The following is a 19,848-nucleotide window of genomic DNA, read 5'->3' on the forward strand; positions in this document are numbered from 1 at the left end:
GCAAAAATACATGTGAAGTTATTTTATGTTTAATAAACCAACATTTTGGGGTGTCTTGAAAAGTAGGCAGTGACTTCCAAGTGTCCTTCTGGCCGAACCAGTGGGTCAGCTGAGGCTGAGAGAAGTTACATGAGGTGTTTGTGGCCCGAGAGGTGCCCAGAGCCCCAATTCCACTCTTTCACTTCTGGCTGCATGTCCAGAGCTCTTTCTATGGTACCAGTTCTCTTCTGAGTCAAACTGTGTGATTGTTCTTACTGATAATTTCATGCCTATTCAATTATCAAACACTTTGTGCTTCAACCTGGAGACTCTTAAACAAATCTGACTCTAACAGTCCCAAGAACAATAGAAGGCCGAGTCGAAGGTAGAATCCTGGGTTTATTATATCCTGTTTTCGCACACCTCGGAGGTACACTATAAAAATGCCTTTCAAAATAGAAATGGAACAAGGGACATTTCCTCCTCTCCTTCCAAGGTAATAAAAAATAAAAGAACCTTTTATAAATGTCACAATGCTGCTTTTTGTCAAGGCCATCAGCCTCACAATACATTACCTTATGTATTGTTTCCCATTCCTGGCCTGAGGTAGAGGGTTTTGTTGGCATACCTTCAAATAGGGTAAGAGGATGTGTATTTGTTTCTCCACATATAATCAGACTAGTTGTGCCATTACATTATTCCCAAGGTGTTTCTTCCAGTCAGTTTGTAAAGTGGGAAAACTTGTTTTCCCTCTGTACACAATTTGAAACACGCTTCTTCTCAAGGCTTTGCTTTCTCAGATGTTAGGGGCACTGTTTGCACAAGGTCCCAGTTTATGAAAGAGAGCACAGTATTGCTCTTGGTATAGTTTTAAAATATTCTGTATTTTGTTAGATGACTAAAGATTTAGGATTGTTAGGTTCTCTTGATGAATTGACCCCTTTTCATTATGAAATATGCTTCTTTCTGCCTGATGATATTCTTTGCTTTGAAATACACATTGTGTTGTATTGGTGTAGCTACTTCAGAATTCTGGTAAGTATTTGCATGTTACATCTTTCCCCATCTTCTTTATTTAACCTATGTATATGTTTATATTTGAAGTGTGTTTGTTGTGAGCAGCACATAGTTGGGCCTTGTGACATTTTCATCCAGCTTATCAATCTATTACTTTAATTGCTATATTTATATCATTTATACTTAACGTAATTATTGATGTTTAGGTTAAAATCTAGCATCTTCCTTTTTGTCCTTTTTTTTCCTTCTATTGTCCCTCTTTTTCTTCTTTTTACTGAATTAATTTGGTTACTTGAACTTTTTATGATTCCAAATTATCTCTTTAATGGTTCCACAGTTCTGACCTCTGTAAGGTTCAGTGATATCTTACTTATGTAGTTTTAATTCTTTCTGTGCTAGATCACATGCCAGCAGCCCTTCAAATATATATTCTCAGCAACTCCCTTCTGTAAGGATGTTGAATTTTCTCATCCTTTCTCTTTTTTCTGAAGACTTAAAAAAAAACTTTGGATAACACCTTTCTTCTGTTTTATCTCTATTTTCTAAATATTCATTAATGTATTTATATTGAGCATGATTTTATAGTTGGTGAGAATTCCTATACGTGGTAAGATGGCAACAATAATAGTATTCCTCCTAGGTGACAAAAATTTTCCACAAATGTTACCATTTTTCATTCTGACTATATCCATTTGAGAGAAATAGAGGCAGAGAGGCTATGGAATTTGCTCCTGGTCACTTAGTAGAAATTACTGTGGCTGGGTCTTGAATTCAGATCTTTAGGCTTCACCATAGGACTTGGCTATGACTGTCAGGCCACAGCACCTTTGTACTCCACTTTCTATTTTCTGGAAGACCAAGCATTCCCTACCATCTGCACGGAGTTAGACAAAAAGTCCTGTGATGGCATCACCATGATCATCAAGAACACAATTGAAGCAGATGTAATTGACAGCCTTCTATCCCTATGTCTGAGAACAGGCAGACTGACAGTGGTGTGTTCCATGAAGCATCTCAGGCCAGAATTTATGAAGAGCCACCCTGAAACTCTAAGGCTAACCTTAACCTTGAAGTTGAGGAAGAGCTGGTCAGAGTTCCACTAAATTATTTAGACTCTATAGTGCAACATAAAGGAATAAGTGGGGAAAAAATTCATAGTGGATTAAGTATCAGACCACAGGCCAAAAAGGCTGAAAATGAGATGCTGGAAAACTTAACACACAGGTTGCCAAGTATTTGCTACTGTTTATTTTTGTATTTCTATTATTTCTTCACACAAATGCCCTGGGCCAGTTCCAGGGACAGAGGCTAATTTGATCACAATTGTAAATGAAGCAAAACATTTCTACTCGTTTTTAAAAATTATTGAGGTATAATTGATGTACAATATTATGTAAGTTTCAAGCATACAACATAGTGATTCACAAATTTTAAAGGTTATACTCTGCTTATAGTTACCATAAAATATTGGCTATACTCTCTGTGCTGCACAATACATCCTTGTAGCTTATTTATTTTATACACAGTAGTTTGTACCTCTTAATCCCTTCCCTCTATCTTGCCCCTGCCCCTTCCCTCTCTCCACTGGTAACAAACTAGTTTGTTCTCTATATCTAAAGATATAAAGATATCTCTTTGAATGCAAATGGCACCAAACTCTGCAGTGTATATTCTGTGCACATTTTCTGAGTAGATAACCTGGTTTAGAACCTGCCAAGTCCCCTCTCTTGGCTGCATTTAGTTACTTAGCTAGAGGACATTTGAGTATATCAAGAAGATTTAGACCTATTATGAGCTCTGAGATAAAATGCTTTACAGTCAATGGGAACTTAAAGGACAGACTAGTACATGGGTTAAGGTATCAACTTCAGTCAGAAGGAGACCAAGATTAGAATCTAAGTACTTTTCTATTCCTCAGTTTTCATATTTGCAGGATGGGGATAACGGTAGTACCCACCTTACAGGGTCTTTCTGAGTACTAACTAAGCAAGATAAATTATACATAAAACAGTTAACACAGTGCCTGACACATGGAAACGCACAATAAATGCAAGCCATCATCATCATCATCATTAATTCAATAATCATATGACTTAAGTCAACAAATTTTGATTGCTAGACCAGTTCATGCATTGTAATCTACTTTTAGTAACTAAACCTCTATTTGTGCTTGAGAAGACCCTACCTTTTTGAATTAGGAAGATCCCTTTCTCATAGATAAGTGCCCAATAAACACTATTAAACGAATGGCAAGATAGCAATCATTCGCATATCAGAGGATAGCATGATGATAAGATCAGAGGATGTAAATCAGAAGGCAAAAAAATGGACCTCATTTGGTACTTTGCAGCTGTATAAGAGGCCAGACTGAGCATATTTCGCTCCCAGATTTACTGTTTACATGTGGAACTCTTCTTACCCCAGGGAAGAATTAAGACTGGGGTGAAGCAAAGGCAAGAGTGTGACTCCAAGGGCGTTTTCTTCATTGGAAGCATAAGTAATGAGGAATAAGTGTTCTTGATGTAAATAATAATTCACAACTTTTGAGTTTGTTGTGAAAACCAAATAACAATTCATCATTTTACTTTATTTCATATGTTTCAAAGAGCTAGGTAATTATTACGGGTTAAAATTTATGCCCCTCATCTATTACTATGTAGTGCTGCCTGAGCACATTTTTATATTTTGAACTGGTGATAGTCTGCTGCAAAGGACTGAGTTGATTTTTTATTTTGCAAATGAGTTAGACACATTGGCCAGATAGCACAGCATAGTGGAAAGTGGATGTTTCTTAATATAGTCAAAAGATAGAACACCTGTTTCAACCACATCAGTGTTCTGGTCTTGGGGGAACTGTCAAGTTCAATGTATTTACTATTCATAAATACTTGGGAAATGGATGGAATAGTACGTATGAGTGGCATGGAGTAGGCACTCAATAAAAATTAATTTCCTCCCTGCTTTGTATCTTTTTATGTAGATGACACTCCTGTAGAAATTGAACTAGATGATCCTGAGATTGCCTCTCCATTAACATCCCTGTGATTTTATTCTTTTGATTGTCAAGTGCATAATTGGATTAAGGATATAATAAGAGGAACACAAATGTACTAATTTGTTATTATAGATCGGCGACAGTTAGAATATATGAAGTTAAATTTCTTACCCAACATTATCATAAACATAAATTCCTAGTCAGTTTGCCACACAACTATAGTACAATGCTAATTATTATTCATCAGGCAACATTGAGGAAAAATACTGCAGTGTCTTCTGAATCATCAAAAGAATCAATTTCCCTTTGATAAGATTAAATTGTCATCTGTCCCATGCTTTCTGTAATACTGATAAAAGTTTTAGCCCTAACTAGCAGTTTGACTTAAAAAAAAAATACAACCTCCTTGCTTGGTTTTAGTAAATTTCTGGTTACAGCCATGATAAAATAACAGGGATCAGATGTATTCATCACCTCAAATGACTAAAGAACTGGACAAATTATATGAAACAACTGAAGTTATATATTGGACAACAGCAGGACACTCTCAGAGAAGGGGAAAAAAACAAGGTAAGTTCTATGATTGTTCAAGGTAAGCACTACGATTGTTCTCACTTATTGCCTAGAGAGAAGATCAAAGACACAGCTCAAGGAGTGGGACTCTCCACCAAAAAACCCAGAAGACTCCTTGCATTGAGTAGACAGAATTGAAAACTTGGGGAGGTCAAGAAAGTTAGGTTTTCTGGTAAGAGTATAGGAGAGGAGAGAACTGAAGTGAAAGGACAGAACTGCACAGAGAGAGTAAGCTTTGGAGATCTCAAAGGCTCCTCCTCCTGCTTTTAGCAAAGATAAGTGTGTGTTTACAAGGAAACTACAAAAGACCTGAGAAAGGATCACTGGAAAAGAGCAAGCAGAAAGCTCAAACCCAAAGTTCACACAGAGATGACAACAATTCATGTTGCCATCAGTCAGACTGGAAAACTTATCTTTGGTGCTCTGAAGGGCATAGCCTCAGTGAGATCTCAGTTAGCAGGACAAAGCTAGGTTAATGGATTAATTCCAACTAACAATATTAAATCAAGCTTGAGCAATCAAAATTTTCCTAAGTAGTTTAATGAGGCACAGGAATAACGTCAGTCCCAAGCAAGGTAAAATTAACAACATCTGTCATCCAGTTAAAAATTTCCAGGCATATGAAGAAGCAAGAAATATAAGCTATAATAAGGGGAGAACACCAATCAGCAGGGACAAACAGAGAAATAGCACAGATGATATAATTAATGAACAAGGGCTTTGAAACAATGTTCATTATTATTTAATATGTTTAAGAAAAGAGGAAAGTGTGAGCATATTAAGAAGAAATTGAAGATATAAAAAGTATCTAAATCAAACTTCTAGGCATACAAATGCACTGGACAGAATTAACAGCATATCTGACATTAAGAAATTTTTAAAAAATTAGTCAACTTGAATACATAATTATAGAAACTAATCAAAGTGAAAATATAGTGGAAAAAGAGACTAAAGTATAAATTGTGTGAAAGTAAATCATTGGATAAATTCAGGCAATTAGTATACATGCAACTGAGGTACAGAAGGAAAAGAAAAAGGTAGGGGCAAAAAAATAATTTATATTAAAATTTTAAAAATTACAACAAAAATTATAGATTAATATCCTTTATAAATATAAATGTAAATTTTCTTAATAATTTTAAAAACAAATTCAATCCAAGAATATTTTAAAAGGATAGTGCACCATGAGTGAGTATGATTTATCTTGGGAATGCAAGGCTGGTTTAACATTTGCAAATCTATGTAATTCACCATCTTTGGAGACAAAAGAAAAAATCATGGGTCATCACTAAAGATATATAAAAAACACTTGAAAAAACTGAAGAGCATATGTGAAAAAAAAGATCATTGAATCTTACTTCTCACCATATACAAAAAAATGACTTCCTATGGATCAAATATCTAAGTGAAAGGGCTCGATTATAAAAATTCTAGAAGGCCACATAGAATAATATCTTAGTTATTTGAGAATAGCTAAAATATCTTATAAAATACACAAAAGCATGAGCTATTAAAAATCGATATATTAAACTTCTCATGAAAATTAAAAACTGTTCTTCAAAGACACTGCTAGGAAAGTGAGAAGGCAAGTTACAGATTTGGAAGAAAGAATGAATTACTAAAGGTAATGAGGAAATTTTTGAGTGTGATGACTATATTCATTTTAAAATTATGGTTCTACGGGTGTATACACAAGACAAAATTCATTCATTTTTACATTCTAAATATGTTCACTTTAGTGTATGTCAGTATAATTCAATCAAGTTGTAAAATTAAACTATCAGTGAAATTGAAGAAAAATAAATGGAAATCATCTAATCTCACAAGAAAAAAACTATTGAAGAAAAAAATGAATGGATCTTCAAAGAACTGTGGACAATATCAAATAGTTTACCCTACATATAAGGGGAGTTCCAGGAGAAGAGAGGAGGCATGGAGCAGAAAAACTATATGAAGGAATTATGATGGAAAATTTCCTAACCTTGAAGAAAAATGTTCACTTAGAAATCCAAAAGCTCTGTGAACCCTAAGCAGAAAACATTACAGAGATAACTAGAATATGTCTAAATATTTCACCATCAAACTGATGAAAACCTAAGATAAAGAACAAAAATTTAAAGCAATCAGAAAAAAGACACGTGTTTCATATAGGGAAGAAAAATAGGATTTCTCTTGTTTTCTTTTCAGAAAAAAAAAATAAAGCCCTTAGAATATGAACCTACAGCTTTAAGATGATGAAAGAAAAGTTGTTGGAGACCAGTAAAAATATCCTTCAACAATGAAAGTGGAATAATATATTTTCATAAAATTAAAGTTGAAAGAATTTATTGTCAGCTGACCTGCACTACGAGGAATATGAAAATACATTTTTCAGGCTGAGATAAATTGATACCATATGGGAACTCAGGTCTCCAGGAAAGTGCATCAAGATTAGCAGAGATAACACATCACTGGGTAAATATAAAAGACTATTTTTCATTCTTATGTTTTTCTTAAAAGATAGCTAACTGTTTAAAGCAAAAATAATTGTGTTGCAAGGTGAGGTTTATAACATATGTGAAAGCAAAAGGTGTAACAACAATGGCAGAGGATGAAAGTAGTGGGAAGAGAAATTACAGTATTTTGGGTTATTGAATTGTGAAACAGGCAGTGCCGATGGCAAGTGTGAAGTAGGAGGTGTGAAGCAGACCTGAGAAGGGTCTGCTGTGTAGTGGGCAGTGGTAAATTATTGACTCGATAGATTTTTTTGAGGTATAATTGATATATAACATTGTATCAGCTTTAGGTGTACAACATAATGATTCAATATTTGTATATACACAGTAAGTCTAGTTAACACTCATCACCACATATAGTTACACATTTTTTGGACTCAGTAAATTTTGATAACTGGAGGATGCACATTTTTAACCTTAGGAGAACTACTAAAAATAAGTCTAGCTGAGAATCCAATAGACAAACATAATGGAACATCGAAAGATACAAAACATAAGCTGCAGAAATAAGCAACAGAGGAACAAAAACCATGGGAAAAATGAAAAAATTAAAATGATTGAGGACTTACTCATGTCAATAAGTACATTAAATGTGGGCTAAATACATCAATCAAAAATGAAAGACTGGTAAACTAGATAAAAACCACAAAAACCAACTATATGCTGACTGTAAGAGATGTACTTTAAATAAAAATTACGAATTAGTTGAAAATATAAGGATGACAAAATACATAGCATGCAAACACTGATGTGAAGAACACTGCAGTGGCAATGTTAGTATCAGAGAAAATATACTTAAAGAATATTACAAAAGATAAAGTGAGGCATTTCATAATAATGAAAGGGAGAATTCATCAGAAAGAAGTAACAATTCTAAGTTCATATGCACTCAGTAATAGAGACTCACAATTTATACGCAAAACTTGATGTAATAAAAGGGGAAATCGATTGTTTACTATCATCGTTGGAGATTTTAAGACCTTTCTTTCATTTTTAATAACATAAGTATATAAAATATCAGTAAGTTTAGAGAAGATCTGAACAACAATATTAATTAACTTGACTTAAGTGATATTAACAGAACATGAACCCCAAAGCTGCAGAATGTGTAACTTTTCAAATGCACATGGGATGTTAACTAAGGCCAAGTGATGGGTGGCGAGAAAATTCTAATTAACTTTAAGAAATTTGAAATCTTACAGAGTGTGTTCTCTGACATCAACAGTATGAAATTAGGTATCAAGAAGATATTCTGAAAAAAACTTGAAATGTATATTGCTAGATAACATGCATATAATTAATCCACAGGTCAAAGAAGAATTCACAAGAGAAATTAGAAAATAATTTTTGCCAAATGAATGATAATACAGGCTAGACATACGGGAATTTATGACATGTAGCTAAATCAGTGGTTAAAGGAAAACTTTTAAATTTAAATGCTTATATTCAAATAGCAGAAAGGTTTAAAAATCAATGACTTTTCTTGACTGTATCAACGTTAACATCCTGATTATAATATTGTGCTATAAAGTTTTAAGACGTTACCATTAGGAGAAAGTGGGTAAAGGGTATAAGAGATTCTTCTGTACTTAGAACTGCATATGAATTTACAATAATCCCAAAATTAAAAAAAAATTTTTTAAAGGAAGAGGCAAGCTATGGACCATAGGCCAAATCCTATCCACTTTTAGAATAAACCTCAAGCTAAGAATGTTTTTAATATTTCTCATGAGTTGTTTAAAAAACAAGACTAGACAGAGACCATATGTGACTCTCAAAGCCTACAGTGTTTACTAACTGGTCTTCCCAGAAAAAGCTTACCAACCTTTGATCTAGGCAGTTTCTGTTCCCTCCTGGAAGTGTAAACTTCCTGCAGCCCATCCCTCCACTAATAAAAAATAAAAGCTCTGGACAAAAAGCAAGAACAGTTTCCTTATGACTCTTTAAAGTAAACAAAAGTAGGCAAATTTACAGAGGAGAGCCGAAACTTAGAGAAGTGACCCACATTGGGTTGTGTTTCCAGCATAACTTAGTTTATTTTTGTGTCTTTGCTGAAAGAGTGAATCGCTATTATAAGCTGTATGGCAATGTTAGCCAAAACTCAGGTAAAAACTCTTACCTGAGTAAGTGCAGATGCAGACTTCATTTCTGCCCCGTGAAACCAGGAAAAAGGACACACCGCAGGCCAGAAGGTAAAGTGAAGGAATTCCAAGGAGAAAATAGGAAATCACTGTTTTTACCAAAGTTTAACAGATTTTTAATAGTAGTTTTTTCTTGCATAAACGCTTCCCAATTTCATTTAATCTTGGATCCATTTCCAGAGTCCTGTAACAATTGTTTTGGTCAGTTTTGTCCAATATTACTAATAATTTTTGGAGTAGGATTTGTTAATAAGCCCTTTCTTCAGCCATCCCAGAAGCAACATTATTATTTAACCACAGAAGGAAGGAATTTTCGGGAGGAATTAAAGATATCCTTACTTGCTACCAAAAATAAAGAGAAGGTACTAGAGATAGCATTAACATGCTATTATGTTAGGTTGTTTCAGAAAGAGGAAAAAAGTTAGACAATTTTGAATCCGGAACATAGGGCGAATGAGTGCCTGAGTGAATGCCATTATGCAACTTAAAGAGAGGAGAAGGCCCATCAAATTAAGCATTTAATGAATGATTTTAGGATCTAAGCAATGGAAGTAATTAACATAAAGGAAATGCATCATTGGATTTCAGCACATTGATTTTTGTGATCCCCCTGAGTTCTTTCAGATCGGTTGATTGTTTTTGTGCATCACCAATTCCTGATTAAAAAGGGGTGATTCCAATGGAAATTGCACATCTAAAAAGTGTGTATATTACTTTTGTCTATTTTCATCATGTTCATCTCTAGCTTTTTGGTCATAAATGGTGGAAATGTAACATTGAAATTGTGTGCAATGAAAACTTACGCTCAAAATGAATTGGTTATGAAATAGGAATTTATGAAGGCCAGGTAAATGAATTGTGGTTCTTTGGTCTTGAAATGTGACTGTGGGAAAAAGATTTAAAGTTGGAGAGATCCACTTACTCTTTCATTCATCCAATAAGTATTTATTAACTTCTTACCAATACCCATGCACTGCTGGGGATATAGCAAAGGATAAAAGAGCTGGAACTCCCTGCCTTCTTGGATTTGATATTCTACTGGGACAAGGCAGTAAATTATACCAGAGGGGATCAGTTTTAAGGTCAAACACTAAATTGGATGTGGGGAAGGGAGAATAGTGAGGAGTGCTGCAAGTTTAAATAGGGTGGGCATGGTAGTCCTCACTAAGTGATAACATTTGAGCCAAGATTTATAGAGAAGAGAAAACAGGGCATCTGAGCATCTAAGGTAAGGATCTTCTAGGCAAAAGCAAAGGCCAGTACGCAGAAAGCAGATGACTTGGCATGTTCAGTAACTGAGGTAAGTGTGGCAGGAGTAAAATGAACCAGGAACAGAGGAGAGGAGTCGAGCAGAGGAATAACAGAAGGTCAGATGATGCAGGACTTGGAAGGCTATCTCAAAGACTTAAGTTTCTACTGTGTGTAAAATGGTGAGCCGTGGGACAGAGAAGTAACCAGCTCTATTATAGATTCAGAAAGCTCATGAAGAGGTCTGTGTATCAAGAAAAAGTTGAGGTCTTTGATCAGACCGAGCAAGGAGTTGATATTATTCATATGCCATTTTGTTAGTCTTTTAGTCACTCAGATTTTACTGCTGATAGTAAATCCACAGGAACAAGTCCCAGCTTGTTAGCATAACAGTCAAGGCTCATTGCAGCATAGCCCCTGCCACTACTTTCCAGCCTAATCACATCTGTCACTGCTTCCTCATGACCACATCTCACCGCCCTGCATTCCAGATGCATTACAGGTGTTGGGTAAGTAAATCGTGCATTTTGAATAAGCGCTTCTGTCTACTAGGGTGCCCCCATCTGTCTCTGGAGTTCCCATTTTTTCTGGTTAGCATAACACATTACATTTTATTGCAATTATTCATATTCCTGTATCTCTCCTCCCCCCCCCACAATACTCAGTATATAAGAGGCACTCTGAGTGTATTATATTGGATACAATAGGAAAAGATCTAACTACTTGATTCGAGTTAAGGAGATATTTACATTTATGCTAAGACCAATTTCGAAAGGAAATAAAGCAGTTTATAAGCAACAATCTATGTTTCAAAGGAATCAGAGTAGTGATAAACTTTGAGAAGCTTTGTTGAGAGTTCAGTGAGGTCCTAGGGAAGAAACAGATATTGCAAAAACCCAGGTTAAGTGTATCTTTTCTTCAGTTACTATTACTTGATATTATATTATGCATTTAGTTGAATTTTTTTTAATCCTAGGATGGAGTCTCAGAGCAGAGATGTTGTCTTTGGCACTGCCATGCTTGTGTTTCCTAAAGTAGCATATAATATTTGATAAAGAGAATTTAATTCTCATCCAAAAGTGATAAAGGTTGTAGAAAGGTATTTGGATGGACTATCAACTGATATATAAATTAAAGGTGATGCCTAATGCTTCTGGCCAGCATGCATTGTTTTGAATATTTAATTTTGCTGATCATTTACTATTCTTGTATGTCTGAAATACAATCTGTAAGACTTATCATGTATTGTTTTCAGTCATATGCCAGGAACTTCTAAGGCTTGGAATACACAAACAAGAGACATGGTCACCTTCATCAGCTTCCTCTCTTCCATGAGCAAAATAGAAGTGACTATTATATCAGGGAGACAGTGCTGAGTGTCCCATGATAAATGCAGAATACTTTTGGGGATACATATGTAGGAAGAAGCAATTGCTTCTGACTTTGGTGGGAGATGGATTAAAAAGTAAGGAAAAAGTCATTAGAGGAGAAGCTTATCATTTTTGAAAAAAAATTGTTTCATGTGCTTATCATTTCTTATATTATTTATTCACTGTCTCATTTAATTATTACAAGTATATGAGATTTCTTACCTTGTAGATGAGAAAATTAAGGCTATGAGATATTTATAGATAATATAACCTAGCTACACAGGTGATTTCAACAACAGTCAACAGAATATACCTGAATGAAATACATGAGAAATAAGGTTATAATAAAATAAAATATATTATTCAATAAATGAAATATATTACATCATATATTTTATGTATATAATTATTATTATTTATGATAATATATTTTATTTATGTATAATTATGACACATGAACACTCTACAAGACTTGACAAATTGGCGGATGTTGCCAGTATCATAGGCCCTCCAGGAATGTGACAGCGACAAACACAGGCTGATCCAAGTGTGTTATATCAACAACTCGAATATCACAGTGGTTACTGTTGGTGATTTTCTCAATGGGATAACAGTCCTTGGTAACATTCTGAAAATAACAAATTAAAATCTTTTCTATTTTACATGGTAGTTGCAGCCCTGGACAATTATCTATTTTAAAACCATGAAAAGCATACTGTGTGTATGTGTATAACAATTATAAGCAATTTATTAATGACTATACAGCAGTACCTTTGAAAATCATATGGGAAGTACAACAAGTCTTTGGGTGAGGGACTGTCTCTAAAAACACAGCATATCTGGCATCCCCAACCTCCAATATTGGTCACTATGTTCAGTTCTTTGGATAAACCAAAATATACTCTATAAAATTACAAAATACTCTAGAGGAGTTGTATTGCACTCCTTGAGAACTACTGCCATCAAGTTCTCAAGCATTGCATCTGATTCCCCTACGAACATAGAATCATAGCAGCTGAGGGTTGGAAGGGATCTAAGAGCAGGCAGAAAGTTCCCTGAGCCAGAATCTCCCAGGTGTCCGCCATTTCTGCATTATCTTCAGGATATTCACTATATACACAAAATATATTATTTAGTATTTTTCTTTTAACAGACACTTTTTACTATAAAAATTCCACTTAGAATATCAACTGCCATCTTAAACAGAAAATAAGAATCACCATAAATGAAATGCAAACTTAAAAATGACTTAATGAATAAAACAAACAGAAGACAACAAATAGATGATGATGTTAAATTCTAGCTAGATTCTGTTGCCATCCAGAGTCTCAGCTGGATGTCTATATTCTCTTTTGGCTAGTCACCATATTAAGCCTAAATTTACCTCTGCAGAAATCCAGCACTCCTATTCTTGGTCTGGATTCCAGAAGGACAGAGGAGAAATTTATTCCCTTTACTTCATGATGACTCATTTACCATTATTCTTCTTTCTCCAGGATAAACAAGGTGTTTCTTTTTTCTCATAGAGAAAATACATTTTTTCCCCTGAGCACATTATCCCCTTATATCAGGATTTATTCTTTTTTTTTTTTGTAAAGAAGAAAATACTGTGGAGTATCTGTTACTTGCTACTAATACAGAATTTAAAATATATTTCTTCTAATCTTTTATACAACACCCCAAGGTATACCCCAACACTCCTGTTTTGCAGACTAGAAAATTAAAGTATAGTACATTTGAATTTAACTAATTTGCCCAAAATCTCACAGCTGGTTAGTGGCAAAGCCAAGATTTCAACCTTGGGCTAGTTACAGAGCTTAGAGAATTCCTTCCACTTCTCGTGTTAATTGGACATGGAATTAAAAACCATAGTAAGATAGAATTGCCTAATGATACAGAAATAAGAATTTAAGGTGATTTAAACTTGTAACTACCTAAATAGAGATAGCCTTAACCGAGTGGTGCATTAATATAATCTAAAGAGTTTTATTTCAAGCCTTATCCCATTACTTAAGAGGGTAACTGAGAAGACCTACATTAACCCAACATGAAAGTTCTATTGTTTCTCGTTTCTTCTAAAATATTCTACAAGTGCTGCTTCAGAAGGGAGCTGAAGTCTAGACGTGAATAAAAACAAATGTTAGACGCTCTGGAAGGTGGTGTGATTACTGGACAACACACCATTGTGGTGGCTGGATTCTCCTGGGGCCTGCATGAGGCATGTGATGGTTAAGTTATGTATCAGCTGGGCTACAAGATGCTCATGTGTCCGATTAATCATTATTTCTCAGTGGGTCTGTGAGTATGTTTCTGGAAGCGGTTAGCATTCGAATTGGGGGACTGCATAGAGCAGATGGCCCTCTCCAGGGTGGGTGGGCATGCTCCAATCCACTGAGGGCACGAATAGAACAAAAAGGTGGAGGAAGGTTGGGTTTGCTCCCTCTCCGCCGACTGTTGAGCTGCGACAATCTTCTCCTGCTCTCCATGGTCCTGATTCTCAGGCCATCAGACTCCAACAGGAATCTACTCCAGCAGCTCTCCAGCTCTCACCACTAGCTTTCCTGAGTCTCCAGGCTGCAGACAGCAGATGATGAGACTTCTCAGTCTCATAATTGTGTAAGTTAAGAGCTTCTAATAAATAAATCTGTATCTATATCATCAATAGCCATATCTATATTTACATTTATATCTGCATCTATCTCTTCCTATTGGCTGTTTCTCTGGAGAACCCTGACTAATACAAGACAGATGTTAAAATTATGGAACACAGAAGATGCAGATGCATTAATACCCTTCATTCTCTCCTGTGATTCTCTACTGCACATGCCAGTCAACCTGAAATTAAAATGTGCTTTTTCCCTCTGCCTCTAACCAGGTCCTGCACACTGCCTTGGAACACTTTTATTTCAAATCTCCATTTTTCTTTTCAAATCTCTGACCTTTCAAACCTTCCCTTCTCAATCATAGTACATCACCTTGCCTCCTACTTCCCTGAGAAAATTCAACTCACAGCACCCACATTTTACCTGTATCTGCATGTATGTTTTCCTTGTTCTCTTCTATCGTAACAGATAATTGGTTCTTTACTTCCTAAAGCTAATCTGCTCTGTTCATTGTAGATTTTATTCCCTTCTCAGGGGTCTTGCTTCAAATATTCAACCCCACTATCCTTGTTTACCCTTAACTCCTTCATCTCTACTGGCCCCTTCTCATCATCATTTATCTATGCCAAGTTCCCTCTTTTCTCTGCATCCTCTGTCCTCTCTCTGAGCTACTCCACCAGTCACGTGGCTTTAATTACCATCTACTTGCTAATTACACTTAAGTCTTTATTTAAAGGCCAGAGCCTTCTTACCTCCAGACCCATCCATGGAACTGCTGGAAGGACATCTCTAATTGGGTGTCGCCCAGTCATCCCATCCATCTTCCTCCTGTCAGTGCTGTCCATTCTGACATGGCCGTCTGTCCTCACCCAAAGTAGAGCCTAGACTAAGGCAGTCTCAACTGCTTCCCCTACCTCTGCTCCACCATCTGCAGACAACTAGTTATCAAGCTGCAGTGACTCCTAACATCTCGCAATGGCCCCTGTCTTGAATTCTCCACTACCACGACCTTAGCTCTGGACCCGTCATCTCTCCTTGCACCTGGATTACTTCAAGACTTCTCTCATGAGCTCCTTTCAGCCACTCTCGCATCCTCTAGTCTGTCCTCTGCATGGCCACCAGAGTAGCCATAGAGCAAATGAATCTGAGAAAACTATTGTCTGTCTTTAACTTCCAGGATAAAATGCTGATTAGTAAACATGACACTTACATCTCATCTCACTCTTATCTATGAGTGTCTCTACCCTCATCTGCTTTTCCTCATGACAGCAGGCTTTCCGTTCTTCCTCCTGGCTCAGGCCTGTGCCTCTCTGCTTCTCAGGAGCCTTTACAACCTTTCTCTCTCTTGTCTATTCAGTATGAACTTTTCTACCGGTTACAATGCATAGGTTTTCAAAAATGCATGAATTTTCTCATTGCAAGAAATAAATAAATCCTTAAGGAAGCAACCCAAATTGTCCCCTGTACTCTATGCTTTGAGAACACTGATCTGTTTTGTATCTCAAATGTGTTGTAATCATTACCATTCTTCTGCATCTTTGCTCACGCTACTGCCTATAAATACTTTCCTCTGCCCCCACCCCGTTTCTCTTTGCTTATGGAAAATGCCCAGAAGCAAAGAAGAACAGAACAAGGTCAGTGGAATTATGAAAATTTAGAAGAAAAGACCATGCACAACTACCCAGAGCTTATACAGCCAAGGAATGAAATGAAATGAAGTGCAACTACTGTGAAAGGTTTGCTTTGCTTTGCTGTGCAGAGGCCACGCAGGAGCCCTGCATGTCTGTGTTCAGGCTCTGTATCTGGGTGACATGTATGTGCTCTAGTGCATTCCTTAAGAAATACATTTTTAATATTTACATTTTAAAATGTTAAATATTTATATTTAAATATAAATAATAACTTCATAATAGTTTGTTAAATTATCAATTTATTAAATATTTAGTAGTGGTAACAATGTTAATGGTAATAATAACAAAACCATTTATTAAGTATTTACTATTTGTCAAACACTTTGCTCAGTGATTTGTGCCTCATTTAATCCTCACAACACCAGATGAGATGAACGAGTGTTATCATTCTTACCAATGTTCAAGGACTTGCTTAATGTCACATAGCTAATAAACAAAAGAGCAGGATTCAACTGAATGCAGTTAGACTCCAAAAATCTGCACTCGTAATATGTACATTGTACTGCAGTTTCTAAGAGATGAGATGGAAACAAAAGGGAAAATATTTAATTACATATAAAATATACAATGTATTATATTTTAATATATAATGCATAATATATAATATTTTCTAGTTTGGCTATTACATATTTGTGTGTAATATAAGTATTATATACCTACGCCAGTTAATAATATTGAATGTTAACCAATATTTATTAAGAATTTACCATGAGAGAAACACTATGCTAAGCACTTAACATATGCTAGCTCATTTAACTTAAACACATTAGGTGTTATTATACTGTTATACTGTTATTACACGTGATGAAACATAGGCTGAGTTGAATTGAATAGGTTTTGTTGATTTGTCTTTGTCTAGGATCTATTGGGCATGGCAGAGCTTGTATTTAAACCCTGGGGTGCCTAGCATCAAAGACAATGATTAACCACGGTATAATATAAAATATGTCACCCATTAATATGCTACGAATCAAAATTCCAGAGAAGAGATTTTAAGTATCAAGTGGAGTGATTCGGGTGATCCAATTCATAATGCCCCCCAAGGTTGAACCAAATTTTTAGGCAGAGGCATGATATGGATTTGCTTTGATGTGATGGTGGAACATCCCCACAGTGCTCTAGGCTGGTCCCTGAAACACTCAATGAAGATGGAGCGCCATGGATGGTAGTACCATGCAGTGGCTAAGAACTTGGGCTCTGGAACCAGAGCTGAAGTTGTCTCTTAGCTGAGTCACAACCCTGTGACCAGGGAGAAGTTGTTTTGCCTCTTTGTGTGTCAGTCTTATCATCCTTAAAATAGAGATAATAACCCCTACATTCCAAGATTTTTTTGTAGGTTGATGATAATGCTGGGAAAATATTCAGCAATTGTCTGGAACATATTAATGAGCATTAGTTAGTATTTCTTCACAATGTAGCATTGAAATATTCTTCGTAGCCCTCATCTCTAAGGCTGGATGTCCTCCTGTCTTGCCATTATGAGTGAACTCCTTTATGTCAAAAAAAAAAAGATTTCTTTTTCCTAAAACATCACCATGTATCTATCCATTCATTCATTTCAGTGTGTCAAGCATTCTTGCAGGGGCTAAGGGTAAATAACAGCACAGGATTTATATGCCCAGATGACTTCCAGAATAACAAAGGTAGGAAGCCCCATATGCAAGTAAATATGTGACAGTATGAAAATCTCTGAAATTTAGTGCTCCATATGGTGAGTTCTTACTAACCCTTAAGAATGAGTAAGTGTGGATATCACCTCCTATCTGAAGTCTTCTTTGATTTACCCAGGATGAAACATTTTTCCATCCTAAGCTGTCACCATCACCTCATTTACTCACTATGACCACAATATTTTGTAATTATTTAATATTAAATAAAGGACATATGAAGGTTGAGACCTAATGTTTTTTTTTCTTGCAATTTTGTTTGTTATTGTTTTTATGTATATAGTTATATTTATTGAAGTATAGTCAATGTTCAAGATATAATGTTTTTATTTGTTTTTACCCTTTTTTTTAAAGAGCTTTAAAGTTTTTGGACAGTGCCTAGAATACAGGAGACACTCAAATGTTGGGTGATGGATGGATGGTTGGAGGGATAGAAGGAGGGAGGAAGGGAAGGATACAGACAAGGAGGGATGGACACATGGATGCATAAAAGATTCCGAGGGAAACATAGAGAAGGAAGACATAAATCCTGGCTGAGAGTAAGACAAAGAAGGAGGACTTCATAATGTAGGGGGTGTTTGAGTTACATCTAAAGGAAGAGAGAGATGTCAGCACACACACAGAGGTCTGTATGTGAGAGTGAGAGGCCAGTGGAGTTAAACGCATTCTAGATAGAAGGAAGGAAAGTGTTGTGAAAGCACAGAGGTATGGAATCTAATGATATATAAGTTGAGTGGTGAGTAGATGAGGGGAAATAGAACTGGGATTGGAAGCCAAAGGAGAAGGGCAGAAGGATGGAGACAAACATAGATTTCAGACCTTCAAGAGACTTGGAAACCATGCTAATGAATTTGAACCTTCAAACCACAGCAATTCCTCAATAGGTAAGCTTGCCTGTCTTGCTGAAAGACTTAACTATGACTGAGGACATTATTTCTTCAGTTTTAGCTAAGTACTAAGTACTCGATTAAAACTGAGAGCAGATAGATGGCTCTAATGGTATTTCCTGGGAGCCTAAATCACAGGGTTTTGGCATCTCTGAATTTAAAGGGAAATTGAAATCACTTCAACACTCATTCAGACTGCAACTACTTTCACAATTTCCAGGAAGAACAATTGGAAACACAAATCTGTCTCCTAACAATGCTGAAGCTTTGGGATTCTTCCTGCCTTTATTCTGTTGAATGAGACAGAATGGCATGAATAATAATACCAGACGTGCCCTTACATTACAATGGCAGAGCGCGCTCACAGAAAAATTATCTCATTTGGTCTTCATAAAAACTCTGTAAGCTAAGCACTATTATCTTCATTCAGCAGCGAGCAAGCAAGAAGAGAAACACTGAGGCTGGCAAGTCTTGATTCTCTCATCTCTCTCTTTCTCTGATCCTCTCAGCTGGGGCGAGTTCTGAGGGTCCTCGCCTGCAGAGAAAGGCCCCTTCTGGTGTCTGCATCAGTCTCAAGAGAGGCAGAAGGTAAAGGGTATGTGATATGTATTGAAAATCTACTCTATCTGACACTGGCCATGATTATCATTATATTACCCTCTTACCACTCCTGGAGGTAATTGTAATTGGGTCTACTTTGTAGAAAAGCACACTGAAGCCCAGAGAAATGAATAAACTTGTTCAAGATGGCCCCGGGGCAAAACAGCAGGGCCAGATTTGAACCTCTATTTCTGACCTCCAATGTACTCCCCCTTTCTACCACCGCACACTGCCATGATGAACTTTCGAATGTGGACTCAGAGCTCAGACGGCCATGTTTGACTACTGATTGGCCGTATGACCGTGGAAATTGCTTTATGATCTTAAGAAACTATGCTTCAGGTCCTCTTCTCTAAAATGGAGACAATATTAGCACTTACTCCTAGGAGTTGTTTGGCAAATACACTGTAACTGTTCAAATCCTTGTGACAATAAGTGTTGCCCACAGTTATCAAGCACCTATGGGTCTTAGAGTCAATTCCCTTCCCCAGACCCATACTTGATTCCCTGATTCCACAGTGATTGGTGCCAGGGTATAGATGGCAGCTAGACTTGACACCAGATTCTCTGGAATGAGTTGGC

Source organism: Vicugna pacos, chromosome 25, assembly GCF_048564905.1.
Source record: "Vicugna pacos chromosome 25, VicPac4, whole genome shotgun sequence".
NCBI lineage: Eukaryota > Metazoa > Chordata > Mammalia > Artiodactyla > Camelidae > Vicugna > Vicugna pacos.